The sequence below is a fragment of the Eleutherodactylus coqui genome, chromosome 3 (genome assembly GCF_035609145.1).
Source record: "Eleutherodactylus coqui strain aEleCoq1 chromosome 3, aEleCoq1.hap1, whole genome shotgun sequence".
NCBI lineage: Eukaryota > Metazoa > Chordata > Amphibia > Anura > Eleutherodactylidae > Eleutherodactylus > Eleutherodactylus coqui.
Window position 1 is genome coordinate 120168944 of NC_089839.1, and position 17787 is coordinate 120186730.

The following is a 17787-nucleotide window of genomic DNA, read 5'->3' on the forward strand; positions in this document are numbered from 1 at the left end:
TCTACAGACAGCGGCCTCTGTTGCTCTCAATAGGGAATCCCCTACAACCACTACTCTCCTCTTCTTCACAACAGCACTATTTCTCCATTCAAGAGGACTCTGTGCACTTCCTACACAGTTCTTTGTAGGTAGAGTCATTTCTTGCTGTACATCTTTCTCTGCTGCTTTGTTTTCTGTGGGTTGAGTCACCTCTTGCTGTACCTCTTTCTCCTCTGCTCTTTGTATGTGGAGTCATTTCTTGTATCTTTGTCCTTCTGCTCAGGAACCAGTACCAGCTCTCCCTGCGTGAGAACCTCGTACTGGTTCCCAAGCAGTATGGGTCCTGGCTGACTCATGTTCTTCCTCCTATCCGATGGATAGCGCTGATTGCATTAAAGTGCCAAAAAGTTTTTAAAAAGTTAAAGATTCAGCTGCCCTCATGGATCGGAGATTACTCACCCTGATACTCCGTGCTGTCCCGTGGTGATTTGGTCCTCCAGTACCCAACGCCCCCTTCTGCGCATGCGCTCCAGGTGTCATTCTATCAGCCGCATGCGCAGAAAGCTAGTAGCCCAGGCAAATTTGAAATCTCCTGGGTACTAAAGGTAGCCGGGAGTCAGGAGATGCCACCATGGACTGCGGTGACCGGGCCCCAGTCCCGTGATCGCTGTTATCCATTGGATCATGGAAAAGTTCAAAAGAAGTGAAAAAAAGTTTCACCCCAGTCCCCCATGATGTCCGGCGGCGATTTACAGCTGCCGCGGGTTTCTGCACAAGCTGGAGAGCCCAGCAAATGTGAAATTCCCCTGCACCCGGCTGTCAAAGATAGCCGAGTGCAGGGAGATGTGATCAGGAACCGCTGTATGCGGTTCCCGGTCACATGATTATCGTTATTCATCGGATAATCGTGATCATAGAAAGTTAAAAAGTGTAAAAAAATAAAAAATGTAATAAAGTTAGAGTTTCATCTCCTCTTACCGATCATATCCGCGAGGGGAGATGAAATTACATAACTGAGGTCCCCAAATTTCTCCCACAATGGGATCTTCATCTGCGGACCTTACCCCGGCTTTGGCGCATGCACCCGTCAGCGTAATGGCAGACGCATGTGCAAAAGTCAAGGATAGCCCAAAAAATTCTAAATCCCCCTACTCCTGGGTACCAAAGGTAGTAAAGTGCCTGGAGAGGTCATGGGGAGCAGCGGTATGCGGTAAGTGATCATGTGATCGCCATTATCTAATGGATAATGGCGATGACGTCCAAGTTTTTTTAAAAAGTTGAAGTTTCATCTCCACTCACCGATGGGATCATCCTCCATGACACATGCGCAGGAGGCGGGGAGCCCAGGAAATTTTAAATCTCCTTGCTCCCGGCGACCAACCATCACCAAGTGCCTGCAGCAGTGACCGGTGACCTAGTTGAGCAGTCCCCAGTCACATAATAAAAAGGTAGCGATCTACCATTAGGCCAATCTCACACAATTGCCAAAAAAGGAAAATTATTTCCTTCTGCTTTGCTTAGATTCAGTCAAAAACTCTGGGGATCAAAATATACAGTACACCCCTAGATGAATTCGTTAAGGGGTCTACTTTTTAAATAGGGTCATTTGTGGGGGTTCTCCATCATTTTAGCTGTTCGAGGGCCATACAAGTGTGCTATGGGGCCTAAAACACCTTCAAGCAAAATATCTGTTCTGAAAGCCACCAGCTGCTCCTTTCGGCTTGGGCCCAGTTGTGCATACAAACAGAAGTTTAGCGCCACAACGTGTATGTTTCTAAACACAGAACAAACAGGGATATCCATTTTGGGGTGCAAGTCTTCATTCATATCTGTCCTGTACAAAACAAACTTTTTTTAAAATGACAATTGGCAAAAAAATGAAAACCGTAATTTTTTTGGTTTTGCTTTGCTTAGATTCATTCAAATACTGTCAGGTCAAAATACGCAGTACCCCCCAAGATGAATTAATTAAGGGGTGTAGTTTTCAAAATGGGGTCATTTATGGAGGTTCTCCATCATTTTAGCCGCTCAAGGGCTCTACAAGTGTGCTATGGGGCCTGAAAGCGACGGGCTGCTGCTTTTGGTTTGGGCCCGATTGTGCATATGGACATAATATTAGGGCCACAACGGGTTTGTTTCTAAACAGGTGTATCCATTTTATGGTGCAAATTCTCATTTTCATGTGCACTCAAGGGAGAAAAAAAACAAAACGGTCTTTAACCCCTTAGTGACGGCGCTATAGTAAAACTACGCCCTGCTGTTGCAGGACGTGTATGGAGGGAGGTAGCGCCACTATCTCCCTCCATAAAGCGCGGGCATCAGCTGTTTATTACATGTATATTACATGTTTATTACATGTATGTATTCCAAATTGATACTATTGGAAACTACAGGACATCCCGCAAAAAATGAGCCCTTGCTCAACTACGTCAGCGAAAAAATAAAGAAGTTATTGCGCGCACAAAATGACCACAGAAAATAATTGAAAAAAATTAAATATCTTTAAAAAAAAAATACAAGTACTACAGCAAAAAAAATACTATATAAGTTTGGTATTGTAGTAATCGTACTGACCCATAGAATAAAAATATCAGGTCGTTTTTGTCGCAGTTTGTGCTCCGTAGAAACAGGATGCACCGAAAGATGGTGGAATGTCGATTTTTCTTCCATTTCTCTCCGCTTAGAATTTTTAAAAAGTTTTTCAGTAAATTATATGGTACAATAAGTAGTGCCATTGAAAAATACAACTCGTCCCGCAAAAAAAAAAAAAAAAAAAAGCCCACATACAGCGACGTAGATGGATAAATAAAGGAACTCTGTTTTTTTTAAAAGGGAGTAGGAAATAACAAAAATGGAAAAAAGCAAAAAAGCTCCGTCACTAAGGGGTTAAAATAACATATTTGCAAAAATATGAAATTTTATTTTTTCTCCTCTAAATTGCATTAACTCCTGAAAAAAAACTGTGTGGTTAAAATACTCATGACACCCCTCAGTGAATATACATTAAGAGTATAGTTTTTAAAATGGGGTCATATGTGGGGGAATCTATCACTCTGACACCTATGAGCCTTTGCAATCTTGGCTTGGTGTGGGAAAACAAAGTGTTCCTTAAAATGTTGATAATCAATGTTAAATTTGTACGTCTCCTAAATGGTTTAAAAAAAAAAAAAAAAACTTTTCAAATGTGCATCCAGAATAAAGTAAACAGATGGAAATATACAGTATATCTTAGCAAAAATTTGTATAGTATGTTTGCACATATTTGATATATTGCAATTGAAATGTGGAATTTTTTTTTGAATGTTCCCAATTTTGGCAACTTTAATAAATTTACACAAATTTTATTTGACTATTTTTACCACCTAAATGAAGTACAACATATGGCGAAAAAACAATGTCAGAATCACTTGCATATGCAAAACCTTTACGGAGCCTTTATATGTTTAAGTGACATGTCAGATTTCTAAAATTTGGCTTGGTCATTGAGGTGCAAACAGGCTTGGTCACTAAGAGAAACTTTTTAAAAAAACCTTTTTGATATATTTATAGTAAAAGAATCTAAAAATTAAAACAAACATATTTGGTATTGCTGCATTCGTAAAAGTCTGATCTATCAAAGTAATGCATTATTTACCCTTTAGGGTGAACATCACAGAATAAAAAAAAAAAAGCGCCGCCAGAATTGCGCTTTTTTTGATCACCCTGCCTCTAAGAAAAAATTATAAAAAGCGATTAAAAAGATGTATGTACTCCAAAATGGTATCAATAGAAAACTACAGGAAGGCCCACAAAAACAGGCCCTCGCACAACTATGTAGACGGAAAAATAAAATGTATGGCTGTCAGATGATCGCGGCAGAAAATGGGAAAAAAAATTTAATGTTTGGAAAAAATTTAAGGTACTACAGCAAAAGAAAAAATAACAAAGTTTGGTATCATAGTAATCGTACTGACCCTTTTAAAAGTTTTTCAGTACATTATAAAGCACAATTGAAAAATACAACTAGTCCCACAAAAAACAGGCCCTCAGACATCTACATTAAGGCCTCATTCCCACGAATGGATTTCCGCCGCGTAATTCGCGGCGAAAATCCGCTGCGTTGCCCGCAGCTATTAGGTTCTATTGAACCTAATAGCACAATGCTCACGATGCGTAATTCCAGCGCGGAATTACGCACCGCGATTTCTCCCGTCCTCACCCGCAGCATGCTCTATTTTCTGCGGGTGAGGACGGGCTGTACGCACTGACGGCTTCCATTGCAGTCAATGGAAGCCGTCCGTTCACGCTATCTCCCGCTGTAACCAGCGGGAGATAGCGTGAAAAAACGCTTTCCCGCCCACCGCCGCGCGTCATATGACGCCAAATGACGCGTCCGGCCGCGTCACGTGACACGGCCGGCCGTGCACGTGACACGGCTGGTGACGCGGCGGTGGTGGGCGGTGACGCGGCGGTGGTGGGCGGGGAAGCGATTTCACGCTATCTCCCGCAGGTAAGTATAGGGGCTCTGGGGGGCGCCGTGACGGGCTTCACTGCGTAATATTACGCGGCGGACCCCGTCACGCTCGTGGGAAGGAGGCCTTATTGCTACATAAAACTTATGATTTTTTAAAGGGGTGTGGGAATATTGGGAGAAAAAAAGGCCGCGTTCTTAAATGGTTAATGGTGCCCGAGATGTATAAGGGCTTGTTTTTTGCAGGACGAGTTGTATTTTTCAATGGTACTATTTAATGTACCATATAATGAACTGAAAAATGCAAAAAAAAAAAAATCTAAATGGCGAAAAAATGGGGGGGGGGGGGGGGATAAAATTCCGCCATCCTTCGGTGGTTTTTTTTACAGCACACAAACTGCAACAAAAACTTTATTTTATTGGTCAGTATTACTGCGATACCAGTTTTTTTATGTACTACTTGTATTTTCTTTAATTACTTTCTGCCGTCATCTTCTGAGCGCAATAATAGTTGTGCGAGGGTTCATTTTCTGTGGGATTTCCTGTAGTTTACGTTGGTACTATTTTGAAATACATACAACTTTTTGATCGCTTTTTATTGCATTCTTCCTTGGAGACAGGATAACCAAAAAAGCACATTTCTGGAGTTTATTTTTTTCTGACAACATTCGTTACTTTGATAGATCAGACTTTTACGGACGCAGCGATATCAAATATGTATTTTTGTTTTATTATTTAGATATTATAAATATGGCAAAAGGTTTTTTAAAAACTTCCAGAAGGCCCCCAGCTGCCATGACACTCGCACGGCTCCCTGCAATCTCATCGCGCTGGGGGGGGGGGGCTGTGTACGAGATCCCCGATCAGTTGGGGGGTTTAAATGCCGCTGCAGAATTGTAGATATCTCCTACTGTACCCCTCTGGTGTAATGGCTCCCACTAAACAAGCTAAACTAGTGTACAAGCTGCAATGATACACCTAGCCCAGCACCCCAATGGGCTCCCGATCTAAAGAACCCTGCAGCCCACAAGGCACATCCTCTGCGGAGACCGCATTACTTTCACCTCATTTATCTTGACCAACCATTGCCGACGTTCTTAAGGCAATCAAGGAGTCCTGCTCTGCACTCACAGAAAAAATTGATGCCCTGTAGTCGGACTTTAGTCTGCTGAGAGCAGATATTCAAACAATGTGGGAACACATGACCAAGATTGAGCTCCTTTTCTCTAACCTGGAGGACACCACTACACAACTCCCGGATCGGGTGCAGAAAATTAGCTCCAGCTTCGCAGCAAAAAAAGGTAAAGGAAATGGAGAATCTGCTACGTTACTGTAATCTCAGATTTATAGGACCATTGGAGGGAGCAGAGGATAAAAATATTTGCAAGTTCTTGGAATCGCTTCTGAAGCAGACATACGGCTAAGATTCTCTGTTACCTCTACTTCATGTTGAAAGAGTGCATCGCATTACATCTGGAGCCCCACTGCCTGGAGGACCCCCCCACACACTTCCATAGCCAAGTAGGGCTGCAATTCCGCCCCTGGAAGCTGCCATAGGCTTGCGTTAACAAACGCAATCCTATGCAGACGCCCGAACTCTTTGGCCGCACAAAATCTCGCACGCAAACAAATCGCGGCAGCCGGCACATGAAAGAGCCGGGGCCGCGGGAGAGGCGAGTGCCCGCGCTGCTCTCTGCAGACGCTCGGGTCTCGTTGCGAGAATTCTCGCAGCCGGATCCGACTCGGCCGTCTGCAGGCGGCCTTACTCAACTACAGGGACAGAGTTTAATCCTGGAACTCAATCGCGTGAAGGAGCCGCTAAGGGTGGAAGGGCAAACAGCCCGTATTTTCCCATCTTTTTCTTTGGAGGTGCAACAGAGACGACAAAAGTTTATGGAGGCAGAAACATTACTGCGCTCTAAGCAGCTTGTGTACGCCATGTTATATTCTGCTAAGCTAAAGGTGATCAAGAACAATCGTTGTTACTTCTTTGAGAGTCCGGGAGAGGTTCTGAATTGGCACGAGGAAGACTGAATCCTGTTCTTAGGACACTAATAATTTCTAAAATGGCCGACCCATTAATCCACATATGCCGTAGCTATTCAATTGACTGTTGATGAGGACGTCTTTGATGTCTGATTCGATTCCCCTGAATACCTAGCGATATTGCGGTTTGTGGTTGTTCCCTGGTGGACCCCCCCCTTCCTCTTAAGGCCATGGTTCCTGTCTAGCGGCGGTTTATTTATCCGGGCATATACAAGATATGGTGGGATAGCCCACATCTACATGATGTTGTCTCTATTCTTCCAAAGGGGGTTTCTCTGACTACTTTTGTTCTTTTTGTCTTAAGTTTTCTTGTTAGTTCTCTGGGAGTAGGCCCCTTACAAAAGCTGCGAGTTAAAGGATCTAAACCTGTCCTGAGTTCAGAGGAGATGGATAGGGTGGGGAAGGGGTTCATAGGGTATGTATGTATAAGCCGTCTGCTTTTTTTCTACTTCATTTTGTTGTCTTTCTGGCGCGACTCTTCTCTAGGTGCTATGCAGATGTTCTTTGCAAACGATGTCCAACGAAATTGCAATGGCTAGCGCGCTACTTAAGCTGGTCTCCATCAATTATGATGGAGGAGTCAGTATTCTGGTGGCTAAGTCGGCCAAGACCGATCCATACTGATGCCAGGGGACATTTTTTGATCCTTCAAGGCACCTTTTTGAACGTCTCTTCCCACGATAATGTTTATTTGCAACTCCCTGCTGATATTAAAGTCCTCCACAAAGTGATGGCATGGGTGGTTTTGCTTGAGGCTGCTCTAATAATATTTGCAGAAGACTTTGAACTTATTTTAGACCCAGTGCAAGACCGCTTTACTCCAGCCCTGACTACCTGTGTGGGCTCAACCCTTCTTGCTGAATGAAAAATGGCGCCTGCGACAACCGCATGACACTGCTTACTCATTTCACTCCCTAACATATAACACCTTTTCACGCATTGATCTATGCTTTGGTTCCCCAGACTGTCTTCCCCATGGTGCGTGATGTATTCTATCCGCCCAAAGGCATATCAGATCATTCCCCACGCCTACTGGTCCTTGACATTGGAGTTGAGGATAGCCACCCTTTGTAGAGACTTATGGTCCATTTAGACTAGACGAATTTCGAACAAACGATGCCCGACACTTATACCCGCACATACTTGCTCTAGTGCTGCTGCACGGGAGCTAGTATCGCTGGCTCGCTCACAGAGCGACCAGCACAGGGGCGGGGAGGCTGCAGGAGATTTCATTCCTCGCTCTCCCCGTTCAATACGGAACTGCTGCTATTTACACTGAACGATCATCATTCAGCTCATCATCCATCGTTTATGCAGCATGAGAGAAATGTGCCCCAACCGCCCCGCTGTGAGCCAATGATACTAGCTCCCATTGAGCAGCACAAGAGCAAGTATTTGTGGGGACAAGTGTCGGGCATTGCTTGCCCAACATACGTCCCATCTAAATGGGTCTTTAGTTCCTTATGGCTGGTGCAGGGAGAAGTGCACAAGAATGCTGAGCAAGAGATGGGAATGTACTGGGAGGTCAATGAGGGGACTGCCTCTGAGCTAATAGTCTGGGACACTTTTAAGGCTTACACAAGAGGGTCTTTCACGTCTGCTGCGTCCCACTACTGCCCTCAGAAGTCCTGAACGCCGGCTCTCTCAGCAGTGCTCACTGCTGCGTCCCACAGCACTGCTCACAAGTGCATACTTGCCGACTCTCTCTGCAGCGTCCCACAGCAATGCTCACAAGTCCTGCCCGCCGTCTCTCTCCGCAGCGCTCACCGCTCCATCTGATGCCTCTCACCTTCCTTCACATCCGCAGCTGGCGTCTACAGGACCTGAGAGACCGCTGTCCGGGAGACAGCCGGACATCCAATCACGAACAGGGGGCGGCAACCCCCTGTTAAACTGCATGTATCTTGGCTACACCAGTACTTCTGGTGGCATTGAAATACAATACCACCCACAGTGACACCTCCTCAAAGCGGCCCCGTGTATTACAGTGACACCCCCCCCCCACAGCGGCCCCCTGTAGTAATACTGGCACCCCCCCCCCCCCCCCCACAGCGGCCCCCTGTAGTAATACTGGCACACCCCCCCCCCCACAGCGGCCCCCTGTAGTAATACTGGCACCCCCCCCCCCACAGCGGCCCCTGTAGTAATACTGACACCCCCCCCCACAGCGGCCCCCTGTAGTAATACTGACACCCCCCCCCCCACAGCGGCCCCCTGTAGTAATACTGACACCCCCCCCCACAGCGGCCCCCTGTAGTAATACTGACACCCCCCCCCCCCACAGCGGCCCCCTGTAGTAATACTGACACCCCCCCCCCCACAGCGGCCCCCTGTAGTAATACTGACACCTCCCCCCCCCCCACAGCGGCCCCCTGTAGTAATACTGACACCTCCCCCCCCCCCACAGCGGCCCCCTGTAGTAATACTGACACCTCCCCCCCCCCCACAGCGGCCCCCTGTAGTAATACTGACACCTCCCCCCCCCCACAGCGGCCCCCTGTAGTAATACTGACAACCCCCCCCCCCACAGCGGCCCCCTGTAGTAATACTGACACCCCCCCCCCACAGCGGCCCCCTGTAGTAATACTGGCACCCCCCCCCCACACACAGCGGCCCCCCTGTAGTAATACTGACACCCCCCCCCCCCACACACAGCGGCCCCCCTGTAGTAATACTGACCCCCCCCCACACACACAGCGGCCCCCCTGTAGTAATACTGACCCCCCCCCCCCACACACAGCGGCCCCCCTGTAGTAATACTGACCCCCCCCCCCCCACAGCGGCCCCCTGTAGTAATACTGACACCCCCCCCCCCACAGCGGCCCCCTGTAGTAATACTGACACCCCCCCCCCCACAGCGGCCCCCTGTAGTAATACTGACACCCCCCCCCCACAGCGGCCCCCTGTAGTAATACTGACACCTCCCCCCCCCCCAGCGGCCCCCCTGTAGTAATACTGACACCTCCCCCCCCCCCAGCGGCCCCCTGTAGTAATACTGACACCTCCCCCCCCCCCCAGCGGCCCCCTGTAGTAATACTGACACCTCCCCCCCCCCCCAGCGGCCCCCTGTAGTAATACTGACACCTCCCCCCCCCCCCAGCGGCCCCCTGTAGTAATACTGACACCTCCCCCCCCCCCAGCGGCCCCCTGTAGTAATACTGACACCCCCCCCCACACACAGCGGCCCCCCTGTAGTAATACTGACACCCCCCCCCCACACACAGCGGCCCCCCTGTAGTAATACTGACACCCCCCCCCCACACACAGCGGCCCCCCTGTAGTAATACTGACACCCCCCCCCACACACACAGCGGCCCCCCTGTAGTAATACTGACACCCCCCCCCCACACACAGCGGCCCCCCTGTAGTAATACTGACGGCCCCCCTGTAGTAATACTGACACCCCCCCCCCACACACAGCGGCCCCCCTGTAGTAATACTGACACCCCCCCCGACAGCGGCCCCCCTGTAGTAATACTGACACCCCCCCCACAGCGGCCCCCCTGTAGTAATACTGACACCCCCCCCCACAGCGGCCCCCCTGTAGTAATACTGACACCCCCCCCCCACAGCGGCCCCCCTGTAGTAATACTGACACCCCCCCCCCACAGCGGCCCCCCTGTAGTAATACTGACTCCCCCCCCCCACAGCGGCCCCCCTGTAGTAATACTGACACCCCCCCCCCCACAGCGGCCCCCCTGTAGTAATACTGACACCCCCCCCCCACAGCGGCCCCCCTGTAGTAATACTGACACCCCCCCCCCACAGCGGCCCCCCTGTAGTAGTACTGACACCCCCCCCAACAGCGGCCCCCCTGTAGTAATACTGACACCCCCCCCCACAGCGGCCCCCCTGTAGTAATACTGACACCCCCCCCCCCCCACAGCGGCCCCCCTGTAGTAATACTGACTCCCCCCCCCCCCCCAGCGGCCCCCCTGTAGTAATACTGACACCCCCCCCCACAGCGGCCCCCCTGTAGTAATACTGACACCCCCCCCCCCCCACAGCGGCCCCCTGTAGTAATACTGACACCCCCCCCCCCACAGCGGCCCCCTGTAGTAATACTGACACCTCCCCCCCCCCCCCACACAGCGGCCCCCTGTAGTAATACTGACACCTCCCCCCCCCCACACAGCGGCCCCCTGTAGTAATACTGACACCTCCCCCCCCCCCCCCACAGCGGCCCCCTGTAGTAATACTGACACCCCCCCCCCCCCACAGCGGCCCCCTGTAGTAATACTGACACACACCCCCCCCCCACAGCGGCCCCCTGTAGTAATACTGACACACCCCCCCCCCCACAGCGGCCCCCTGTAGTAATACTGACACCTCCCCCCCCCCCCACAGCGGCCCCCTGTAGTAATACTGACACCTCCCCCCCCCACAGCGGCCCCCCTGTAGTAATACTGACACCCCCCCCTCACAGCGGCCCCCCTGTAGTAATACCGACACCCCCCCCCCCAGCGGCCGCCAGTAGTAATACCGACACCCCCCCCCCCCACAGGGGCCCCCCTGTAGTAATACCGACACCCCCCCCCACAGCGGCCCCCTGTAGTAATACCGACACCCCCCCCCACAGCGGCCCCCCTGTAGTAATACCGACCCCCCCCCCACAGGTGGCCGCCAGTAGTAATACCGACACCCCCCCCCCCAGCGGCCGCCAGTAGTAATACCGACACCCCCCCCCCACAGCGGCCCCCTGTAGTAATACTGACACCTCCCCCCCCCACAGCGGCCCCCCTGTAGTAATACTGACACCCCCCCCTCACAGCGGCCCCCCTGTAGTAATACCGACACCCCCCCCCCCCAGCGGCCGCCAGTAGTAATACCGACACCCCCCCCCCCCCACAGCGGCCCCCCTGTAGTAATACCGACACCCCCCCCACAGCGGCCCCCCTGTAGTAATACCGACACCCCCCCCCCACAGCGGCCCCCCTGTAGTAATACCGACCCCCCCCCCCCACAGGTGGCCGCCAGTAGTAATACCGACACCCCCCCCCCCCAGCGGCCGCCAGTAGTAATACCGACACCCCCCCCCCCCAGCGGCCGCCAGTAGTAATACCGACACCCCCCCCCCCCCAGCGGCCGCCAGTAGTAATACCGACACCCCCCCCCCCAGCGGCCGCCAGTAGTAATACCGACACCCCCCCCCCCCCCAGCGGCCGCCAGTAGTAATAGTGAGATGCCCCAGCGGCCGCCAGAAGTAATAGTGAGATCCCCCAGCGGCCGCCAGAAGTAATAGTGAGATCCCCCAGCGGCCGCCAGAATAGTGAGATCCTCCAGCGGCCGCCAGTAGTAATAGTGAGATCCCCCAGCGGCCGCCAGTAGTAATAGTGAGATCCCCCAGCGGCCGTCAGTAATAGTGAGATCCCCCAGCGGCCGTCAGTAGTAATAGTGAGATCCCCCAGCGGCCTCAAGAAGTAATAGTGAGATCCCCCAGCGGCCTCAAGAAGTAATAGTGAGATCCCCCAGCGGCCTCAAGAAGTAATAGTGAGATCCCCCAGCGGCCTCAAGAAGTAATAGTGAGATCCCCCAGCGGCCTCAAGAAGTAATAGTGAGATCCCCCAGCGGCCTCAAGAAGTAATAGTGAGATCCCCCAGCGGCCTCAAGAAGTAATAGTGAGATCCCCCAGCGGCCTCAAGAAGTAATAGTGAGATCCCCCAGCGGCCGCCAGAATAGTGAGATCCCCCAGCGGCCGCCAGTAGTAATAGTGAGATCCCCCAGCGGCCGCCAGTAGTAATAGTGAGATCCCCCAGCGGCCGCCAGTAGTAATAGTGAGATCCCCCAGCGGCCGCCAGTAGTAATAGTGAGATCCCCCAGCGGCCGTCAGTAATAGTGAGATCCCCCAGCGGCCGCCAGTAGTAATAGTGAGATCCCCCAGCGGCCGCCAGTAGTAATAGTGAGATCCCCCAGCGGCCGCCAGTAGTAATAGTGAGATCCCCCAGCGGCCGTCAGTAATAGTGAGATCCCCCAGCGGCCGCCAGAAGTAATAGTGAGATCCCCCAGCGGCCGCCAGAATAGTGAGATCCCCCAGCGGCCGCCAGTAGTAATAGTGAGATCCCCCAGCGGCCGCCAGTAGTAATAGTGAGATCCCCCAGCGGCCGTCAGTAATAGTGAGATCCCCCAGCGGCCGTCAGTAGTAATAGTGAGATCCCCCAGCGGCCGTCAGTAGTAATAGTGAGATCCCCCAGCGGCCGTCAGTAGTAATAGTGAGATCCCCCAGCGGCCGTCAGTAGTAATAGTGAGATCCCCCAGCGGCCGTCAGTAGTAATAGTGAGATCCCCCAGCGGCCGTCAGTAGTAATAGTGAGATCCCCCAGCGGCCGTCAGTAGTAATAGTGAGATCCCCCAGCGGCCGTCAGTAGTAATAATGAGATCCCCCAGCGGCCACCAGAAGTAATAGTGAGATCCCCCAGCGGCCGCCAGAAGTAATAGTGAGATCCCCCAGCGGCCGCCAGAAGTAATAGTGAGATCCCCCAGCGGCCGCCAGAAGTAATAGTGAGATCCCCCAGCGGCCGCCAGAAGTAATAGTGAGATCCCCCAGCGGCCGCCATAAGTAATAGTGAGATCCCCCAGCGGCCGCCATAAGTAATAGTGAGATCCCCCAGCGGCCGCCATAAGTAATAGTGAGATCCCCCAGCGGCCGCCATAAGTAATAGTGAGATCCCCCGGCGGCCGCCATAAGTAATAGTGAGATTCCCCGGCGGCCGCCATAAGTAATAGTGAGATTCCCCAGAAGTAATAGTGAGATCCCCCAGCGGCCTCAAGAAGTAATAGTGAGATCCCCCAGCGGCCTCAAGAAGTAATAGTGAGATCCCCCAGCGGCCTCAAGAAGTAATAGTGAGATCCCCCAGCGGCCTCAAGAAGTAATAGTGAGATCCCCCAGCGGCCTCAAGAAGTAATAGTGAGATCCCCCAGCGGCCTCAAGAAGTAATAGTGAGATCCCCCAGCGGCCTCAAGAAGTAATAGTGAGATCCCCCAGCGGCCTCAAGAAGTAATAGTGAGATCCCCCAGCGGCCTCAAGAAGTAATAGTGAGATCCCCCAGCGGCCTCAAGAAGTAATAGTGAGATCCCCCAGCGGCCTCAAGAAGTAATAGTGAGATCCCCCAGCGGCCTCAAGAAGTAATAGTGAGATCCCCCAGCGGCCTCAAGAAGTAATAGTGAGATCCCCCAGCGGCCTCAAGAAGTAATAGTGAGATCCCCCAGCGGCCTCAAGTAGTAATAGTGAGATCCCCCAGCGGTCTCCAGAAGTAATAGTGAGATCCCACAGCGGCCTCCAGAAGTAATAGTTAGATCCCACAGCGGCCTCCAGAAGTAATAGTGAGATCCCACAGCGGCCTCCCATTCCCCCTCCCCCCCGAGACCCACATACCTACCTCCTTCCTCCTTGTGGAAGCGCCGCTGCTCCCCTGCCTGGCGTGCCCTCCAGCAGCGCTGATTACAGGTGCACACTGATGTCAGTTCGCTGCCGGACGCTTCCTCCCCTGCTCTCGCAGAACCAAGTAGGAGACATCGGGGGAGGGGGGAGGAGAATCCCAGCTGCACACTGACGTCACAGCCCCTGCCGGTATTCACTACCGTGGTGAGTTGCCGATGACAACGAATGCCGGCAGGGAGGGCTCTGCGTGCCGTAGGTTCGCCGCCACTGGTATAGAAGGTCCCTACGGGCGACCCGACTAGACTTGGAATGCTGTCTTGTTGCTGCGGAGGCTAGGAACATAGTGAATTCTTCCCCAAAACGTACCTAGACCTAAACAGCCTACGACGAGAATAAAAATTGCTATTAACTGAATATACAAAAAAGAAACTTCTTTATTCCCAACAGCAGGTCTTCGACCAGGGGGATAAGAATGGCCACCTGCTGGCCTACTTGACCAGAGAGGACCAGCTGCTGCCACCAATTACAGTGAGGCGAGATGCTTCGGGTGCCTTGATAGATGACCCACAATTAACCAAACGTTTGTCCGTTTTTATAGAAATCTATATACCTCTAAACTTAGCTGCTCTGATGAAGAACTAACAGGCTATCTTGATAATATTTTCTCTCGTATGCTGAGCCAATCCACTGTGGCCTATCCAGATAATATCCCAAGCATAGACGAAATTACAGATGCCATGAAGTCACTCTCCAATAAGAAATCTCCGGGTGTGGATGGGCTTCCTGGGGAGTGGTATAAAAAGAATGCAGATTTCCTTGTCCCTCGGCTCCTAATGCTACACAACTCTATCCTGCGAGATGGTGTCTTACCAGATGCCATGCGTAAGGCCCTAATTGTCATGATTCCTAAAGCTGGAAAGGCGCCTGCAGACTCTGGCTCATACCGCCCCATCTCGCTCCATAACAACGACCTTAGAATTCCTGCAAAAGTACTGGTGACGCGCATAAACTCTGTCCTCAGAGAGATCATACATGCTGACCAGTCTGGTTTCATGCTTGGCCAAAATACAGACATGATTCTAAGGCAACTTTTTGACCATCTGACATATGAAAACTAACTGGTATTAATAGATCAGGCAAAAGCCTTCTACTTAAAGGGGCTGTACCGCTGGAAAAGTATATATTTTTTTGTGCACAGTCCCCCTGCCGATCAAAGTGCATAAAATATACTTTAAAAGTTTTTTCAAAAGTTCTTGCCACTTTCCTGCAGCAGCGTTTTCTGTACTTTGATAAATTTATTTTCAAAGATGGCACCGCAGGTCTTCTCCCATGGTGCACCACTCCGTCCGGCGCTGAAGACCCTCATCAGAGTGAGTGGACTGTCCTCGTGTGCAGGGGCGGGGAGGATGGAAGAGCCAGGAGCAGGAACTGAGCTCCCGCCCCCTCTCTGCCCCCCCCTCTTTGCACTATTTTCAATGAGGAGAGGTGGGAAGGGGGCAGGGCTAATTCGCAGCACTTAGCCCCGCCCCCCCACCCCGCCTCTCCTCATTGAAAATAGTGCAGGGGGGGGGGGGGGCAGAGAGGTTCCTGCTCCTGGCTCTCCCCCCCCCCCCCCCCCCCCCCGCACACGAGAACATCGATTCAGAGGCTCGTCCACGAGCGAGACGATTCCTTCTGCGCAGGTGCGACTGGAGAAGAAACAAGAAGCGGATTGTTGGTCGGCGGCAGGGCGACGGAGTCGTCAACACAGGGAGGGGCACCCCGAGAGGTAAGTGAATAACTTCTGTATGGCACATATTTTATGCACAATGTATATTACAAAGTGCATGAATATGGCCATGCAGAAGTGTATGCATTGACTTCTGCTCACGGTACAACCCCTTTAATGGAGTGGAAGTACTTATGGGCAGCGATGCAACGGTTTAGACTTGGGTCAACGTTTATTAAATGGGTAAAGATCCTGTATGACTCCAGTGGCTAATATTAAAACCAATGTTCATGTTTCTGCCCAGTTCCCCTCGGGTAGAGGCACACAACGGGGCTGTCCTGTCCCCAGCCTTGTTTGCCCTCGCTATAGACCGGGACATCACAGATAAAGGGATTCCAACTGCGCAATCATGAAGAGCGCATACTGCTGTATGCAAATGACTCTCCAGGACCCAGTCTTCTCTCGACTCTGCACTCACCATTTTTGATGCATTTGGCCTACACTCTGGCATTAAGGATAATTGGGATTAAACCTACCTTGCCGCGGTGGATTCGGCAGCAGTAGAGCTTCTCCTGCCCGCCCCACTGAGCTAGACAGCTCAGACAACTTATAGGTATACGGGTGTGAGCGAAGATCTCTGCCTTTTGCGGCCTTAATTAAGCCCCCCTTCTGGACCCGGTGGAGGTAGATACACTGGGCCTCTCTGCCACTTACCCCAGTAGGCAGAATTAGCTTGATAAAAATGAAACTGCTGCTGAAAATTTTGTATGTCTTGCACAACTCCCCTGTCCTTGTTCCAAATAGCTTTTTTTTTCACGCTCCATGGGATAATACTACGCATTCTGTGGAGAGGTTTCCCCCCCGGGATTAAACTGGAGACCCTGTGCTTCCTGGTGAGCTGGAGAGGTCTAGCCTTACTTCACTTCTACGATTATTATCTGGATAGTCACTTGGTGTATGCTGGGTGGTTGCTGTCTTCATCAGATTACAACCCAGTGGTGGGCCTGGAGCATAGGGTAGCAGACCCTGACCAGAGTCTGAGAGCTTTGCTACTGCGTTGCCCCTCCTCTTCTACTGTCCCCCTACCCGCTCCTATGCTGGTAACACTCAGGGTGTGACACAGGGCCTTGCAGCTAGTCCCTGTAGAGAGAATTACATGGTCCCGCATACTCCCTTGGGGAATAATCTACACCTGCCGCACATTCTGGAGACTTCATGGGGTGAATGTACTCTCGGACATAGTCAGTGAGGGCACCTTCTGCACTTTCCTACAACTGCAGATAAGTCATAACCTGCCTGAGCGTTCTTACTTTAGATATTATCAGTTACAACACGTAGCCGGGGGCCCAGTTCCAGGGCCTTTCCATACTACTGTCCCCAACTCTGTTGGAGGGCCTGGCGTAGATGTGTATCCTTGTGAAGCCACTGTCTAGTTTCTATGCCCAATAAATACAGAACCTTACCCCAGCGAGGGAGAGGGCCACCCAGAAGTGGGTCAATGATATCCCTGATCTGTCATCGGGGTAGAATATGGACATACTAGCAGGTTCTGGCCCCCCTCCAATTAGCGCTAGGGACAGACTTATACAAGTCAAGTTCCTGCATCATATATACTACACTCCTTCCATACTGTACGTTATGGGGCTGCTTCCCTCGACGACGTGGCCACAATGCTTAGTCGTTGATGGGACCATTATGCATATGTTCTGGGACTGCGGTGTCCTACGAGACTACTGGAGGGACGTTCTTATATTCATGGAATCTCACTTTGGGGCCCCGATGATCAAGCACCCTGGGGTGTGCCTCTTTAAGCTTGTTGGACATCTACCAGTGGCTGTGGCAACCCGTACCTTATAAAAATTACTGTTTTATGCAAAAAAAAGTTAAATTAGAGGTCGACCAGGAATGCATGGATCCAGGATGTAAATGCTACAATTCCTATGTATTAGCTGACGTATATGGCATTGGGATGACGGGAGAAGCTTGACAAGATCTGGGGTACTTGAGTGAACTGCCCTGCAATGGTAACAGAGGTGTCTGCCTGGGTATTGTGAGGAGATATAGTAGACCTGCTTGACCTGAACTCTGTTTTCCATCTTTCTATTTTATTAAGAGTCGTGCTGTGTTATTGGGAAGGGGTACGGGGGCGGTTGTGGATTAGTGTTACTATGGTTCTTTTTTAGGGTTTCAAGTTTGGGAGCCATTTTCTATGGTTCTTTCATTACAC

The 17787-nt window shown here is 51.3% G+C and overlaps 1 protein-coding gene across 1 annotated transcript in view; it reads right to left on the minus strand.

The window, feature by feature from the left end:
• LOC136620934 (nuclear pore complex protein Nup133-like) overlaps positions 1-17787 on the minus strand; it is a 103970-nt gene that overhangs the window by 8950 nt on the left and 77233 nt on the right. The window lies entirely within an intron of this gene.